Here is a 5,956-nt window from a genome sequence, read left to right on the forward strand (position 1 = left end):
ATTCTATTCATCAAATATCTTAAATACTAATGAGTCATAAGATTCTATCATCTTTATACTGATGATAGTGAGGAGAGAAGATGTGCTAGTGTCAGAACATAAGAGCTTCACAGTTATAAACGAATTGAGATTAACATGTTGAAATATGGTTAGTAAGGGGAATTAACAATGTTAAATGTGTGAGGATGAATAAAAGGATTGTCTTATCAAGTATGACTGTATTGGATGAAAGAAAAAGCTTCGGAGAATACTCAATAGATTTCTATACGGCAAGATCTATTGACATGAGAACATACAGGTTGGGAGAGTCAGTCTGAATCAGGGCGTCCAGCTAGGTGATAGATAGATAGATAGATAGATACAGGGATAGATAAAAAGATAGGTAGGTAGATATACATACAATGTGTGCTTCGTCCTTCATGATCTACTCCACTCAAAAGCATTTATATTCACCGCCATGACACCAATAGCAAGAATATAAACTAACCAGTCGTTACAAAGTCGACCAATATTAATCATTTCTGATCAGTTTAAGTCACGCGATGGTAAACTAATGTAAACAGAGGAACGTTACGACCCAATACATTGCTGGGTTTACTGGAAGGTTTGAGGGGTGAGGGAGGAAGGAAGGAGGGAGGGAGGGAGAGGGATAATGGTGATTTATCGACCATAAATCTTGGAAACTTTGCAGATAACTACGTCTGGACTTGAGTGCTGTTGTATTCCACGGCTCGTAAACGTCCACCTCAGCCGAAAAGACAGTATCGTATATCTTGGGCGAGAAGGAACAACATAGGTGCGAGAAAACTCATCCTTCATAGTTACCCTTAAAAAGAAAACAGCAGCTGGGCGCGGCGTCTTGAGAAAACGGAAGCCAATGTTTATATTTATGGATTATGGTAAGTTTTTTGAGTTTTTGTCTCTTTTGTTTCATTATTGTCTCTCACTCTTGTTCATATATCCATCTGTATCTCTCTCTAGTTCTGTTTCTCTTCCTCGTTTTATCTCTATATAATCATTTCCTATCTATCTCTATAATGTCTTTCTCTTATATTTGTCTTCGATTACTTTGTCCAATTCTTTGGTCTGTTTCTCATCTCTCTGTCTCGCTAGATCTCGCTATGTGTTGATCTCTGTCTCTGTGTCTCACTGTCTTCATTCCTTTGTCATTTCTCTTAATGTCTTAGAAGGTGAATTTCTTTCACTGTCTCTTATTCCGCTTGAACTTCTTTCACCCCCCTTCTCTTCCTCCTTCATTCTTCTATCATTATCCAACATCTCCCTCAACCCTCGTTTACTCTTCCTTCATGATACATGTCCTTCCTCCATCACATCTTGCTATCTTCAACCTTCCCTCTATCTTGCCCCATCTCCTTCAATGTTTGTTCAACTCTCCTGCCATCCTTCATTCAGTCTTCTGACTCAGGCTGCTTTCTTCCATCACTAGTCACACCTTTATCACATTTCCTTCAAAATCCTTGCTTGATAAAGCCATTTCACCACACACAGACACACACACACACACACACACACACACACACACACACACACACACACACACACACACACACACACACACACACACACACCCCTGTGTCCTGGTCCTGAAGTGATCAACCATTTCTCGATTTCTCTGGTGTTGTGTATTTTCTCACACGTCTACAAGTCCCACCACTCACGTGTTTTAATCCACTTTCATCCCGCGGACCTTGTCAGCTCTCTCTCTCTCTCTCTCTCTCTCTCTCTCTCTCTCTCTCTCTCTCTCTCTCTCTCTCTCTCTCTCTCTCTCTCTCTCTCTCTCTCTCTGTCTCTCTGGTCTTATATCGTCTCACGACGCCTATACAAACAGGAACTATAGGACTCTCAGTCCAGAAGGAGGAATGAAATAGGAATATTTTTTCCCTCCTTTTTGGATATGAGGAAAAATATAGGTCTTTTTTGCCCCCTCATCATTGTAGGAGAGAAGGGTTGTCTGTACTGTAAAAGGATGACTTGTTTTTTTCCTTTTGTTGAAAAGATAAAGAAATTCACAATATCTTCCCTCGCTTTGTATGTATATGACTCATGCATTATGTATATCATTTTCCTTCATGACACATAAGTATGTGATACATATGTTTGTTATATTATGCCTTTTTTTTAGCACAAGTTTTATGTGTGTGTGTGTGTGTGTGTGTGTGTGTGTGTGTGTGTGTGTGTGTGTGTGTGTGTGTGTGTGTGGATCATAGCCACTGTTCTTGTTGTCACATTCACAATCGAATGATAATACTCCCTTTTTTTTCTCTTTCCCGTGTGATCGAATGCGATATTGAACCCCAAGTGTTTTCAGTACCTGGATGATGAAGAATGGCTTCTTAACAACAACAACAACAACAACAACAACAACAACAACAACAAGAGAGTGAGAGAAATATATTTGTTCTGACAAAAACAAAAAATCCATTGAGAAATCAACAAAAACAATTGTATAGAAATCAAATAATTTGTGACCACTAACTTAAAAAAGAAGAATTTTAGTGAATGGTATTTGATAAGCTACTGAAAATTAAGCTTGACGCTTTGGGAGATATACATGTGCGGCTAAAGCTTTTATGTGGAAAGGATCAAAAGATAAGCTCTCACTTTTTCGCAGGTGCTTAAAAAATGATTTCATATTCATGATACAAAGCATTGTTTATGTTTTGTTTGTTTGTCATCATGTTTTTCTGTTGTACGATAATCTTCTTGACCTTGTTAGAGTGGAAATGTGTTTGACCTGATCCGCTCGAGGTCGTTGGTATTCAAAAGGTGTGGCTGTGATGACCTTTGACCTGCCGTGTAAGGGTCAGGTTAAAGGCCAATGCTGCTAAGGGTGTGTGTATGTTTGTACATACTCTTGTTTTTGTGTGTATATGTTTGAGCTAATGTTTACATGTGTATTTACATGTTTATATGTATGTGTGTGTGTGTGTGTATGTGTGTGTGTGTGTCCACATGTACGTATGTGTGCGTTCATGTACGTCAAATAACCTTGAAACTTTAGTGCCACAAGGACATAAGTCAGGCAGCCAGCAGCTTAGGCTGAGGAGAAAATTCTTAAAGGCTATAAGAGCAAGACTTTGGACCAAAGCACGAAGATGAGAAGTTCCTTTATGGTCCATCAACCACGCACGACCCCTGGACTTTCAGCCTTATGGCCGACAACAGTATACTATCCTATAAAAAGGAGAGTAAAACCCACAATCCCTCTTCAGAAAGTGGCATAGCATTTTCATGACACGAAATAAGAGAGATAAAGGTTTATCTTTCTTTCGACGTTATAATAGAATAAGTTAGATAGGAATTAGATAAGAAGAAAATAGTGATAATGAAATGTATAGGAATTTACAGCTAACGTGATATATAGTCTTATAGAAACAATCTTTCCTATATTTAACATGTTCACTGAGGCCTAAAGTTGACTTTTATATGATAAGATATATATCAAAGTGTTGATGTAGCCTTCGAGATACAAGAAAAAACAGATAAACAAGGGGATATACGCACAGATGTATAAACAGAGAGGTATATTGTGTATATAGTTAACGCGAAAATGAAGTTGATATACGGGATTATCAACGCGAAAATATATAGCTGATATATCGAGGTATTGACGCGATATTGGCGATCATTGGTGGAATAATGAACGCGAAAATATAATCTTGATAATCGATACATTTTCATCGCTAAGATTATGATATCTGAATTGCTGTCAGATTTTTACGTATTTCTGCGTATCATCTGGCAGAATATATATATATATATATATATATATATATATATATATATATATATATATATATATATATATATATATATATATATATATATATATATATATATATATATATATATATATATATATACAATAATAGAATAATTAGATATACATATTCAAACATTTATGACAGATTGATATATAATTTCAATACATATCAGTAACTGAAAACAAAACGGATACAATTTCCATTGTTGTTTTACCCACAACATTATGAATGGATGGGAACATTTAGTTGTCAGTAAACACTTAATCCCGGAAGTTAAAAATTCTGACTATATTAATTCCATGTCATTATTAAAAGCATCGTTGTATTAGCGATGGATGTACAGTAATGACATTGAAAATGGCTCGATGAAATACTGCTATAATATCAAAGCTTTGAGTTTGATAATTTGATACATTCAATTTATAAAAAAAAAAAGAAAAGAAAAAGAAAAAAAATCTGTGCATTGGTTTCAAGGTTATGGAATGGCGATCAGTTGATGATTATGATTGTTTCAAGGTTATGTATTGGTGATCAGTTAATGATTATAATTGTTTCAAGGTTATGTATTGGTGATCAGTTGATCATAATTGTTTCAAGGTTATGTATTGGTGATCAGTTAATGATTATAATTGTTTCAAGGTTATGTATTGGTGATCAGTTGATCATAATTGTTTCAAGGTTATGTATTAGTGATCAGTTAATGATTATAATGGTTTCAGGGTTACGTATTAGTGACTAGTTGATGATTATAATTACGATGTGTTCTGCTGAGTGAGTTCTGGGAGATGATGGCCTTCTCAGCTGACATAAAGAAAAACAGAAGAAAGAACGTGATGTTAGACTAATTCCTTTCGTTTGTACAGTAGAATGTGTTCAGGATTGTTGGCATGACGGCTCAGCGGGCGACCCGCCTGAATAACTCTGTCAATCGATAGTCTTAAAGAGCACAAGCAGAAAGTTATAACATCAGGCGAAGTTAAGGGGTGCGTTCACGTGACTGTCATAACTTCAGAGTGTGTTGACTTAGGTGCGTTCCGTCGTGTTATGGGGGAGGAGGGGGGGCAGGGGGGCGCAGTGTGTGTGAGAGATAGGATCATGGAGGGAGGGAGGATGGGTGTGTGATGAGAGAGAGAGAGAGAGAGAGAGAGAGAGAGAGAGAGAGAGAGAGAGAGAGAGAGAGAGAGAGAGAGAGAGAGAGAGAGAGAGAGAGAGAGAGAGAGGTACCATGTTAAGGTTCGTGAAGTAAGTCGATGGATGAGGGAAATACCTCGGTAATATAGGGTAAGAGCTATACGTGTTGTGTACTCTGAAGAAAACATATGATAGGACACATGTTTCTCAGTATCTTGGCCAGGGTCAACATGCGTAATTTGGTAAGATCTTTGAACAATGATCTCTCTCTCTCTCTCTCTCTCTCTCTCTCTCTCTCTCTCTCTCTCTCTCTCTCTCTCTCTCTCTCTCTCTCTCTCTCTCTCTCTCTCTCTCTAAAAACGTATCATCATCACCCAACTCCAAATTTACCCCTCTATCATCCAACCCAATTTACCCCATTACCCTAAAAAAAAAAGTGGCCAATTTAAGAACGGGTCTATAAGCTACCAACACCACACACACACACACTCACCCCTCCCAGCAAACAATGACTTTCTCCCACTTTAAGTCATTCCTTCCCCTCATTCATAAGCATTACATCACCTTGGCTTCCAAGATCAATACATATATACTTAGAATTCCTTGAAATACTAAGGTAGCCATCAATAATGAGCCTCGTAAACACCTCCCCACTCTCTCATGTTCCTTGATGTGACTTTATGAAGAATACGATCCCTTAAACGAGTGTCTATACTGGCTGTTATGTTTTTGTTTCCCGTCATAAAAACAAGTACATAATGGAGTTACAGAGTCTATAATGTTGTCATAACATTTCTGCCTTCAATACTATTTAGAGTCATTTTCGTTCCAGGCAAATTTTTTTGCGACATGAAAACAAACAAACAAATAAGAAACAACTACCACTACTGGAGTCTTACTCGAACCTACAAACTTGACTTCGAATCAAAGACTCGAGGTTCGAACCCATGTCCTCGCCAGAGGAGACAGAGAGAACCAGAGAGCTTAGAGGCCAACTTCCTTCGCCCAGACGTGGGGCTGGGAACTGGGGCTGGGGACTG

This window comes from Panulirus ornatus, chromosome 11, assembly GCF_036320965.1.
Source record: "Panulirus ornatus isolate Po-2019 chromosome 11, ASM3632096v1, whole genome shotgun sequence".
Lineage (NCBI taxonomy): Eukaryota > Metazoa > Arthropoda > Malacostraca > Decapoda > Palinuridae > Panulirus > Panulirus ornatus.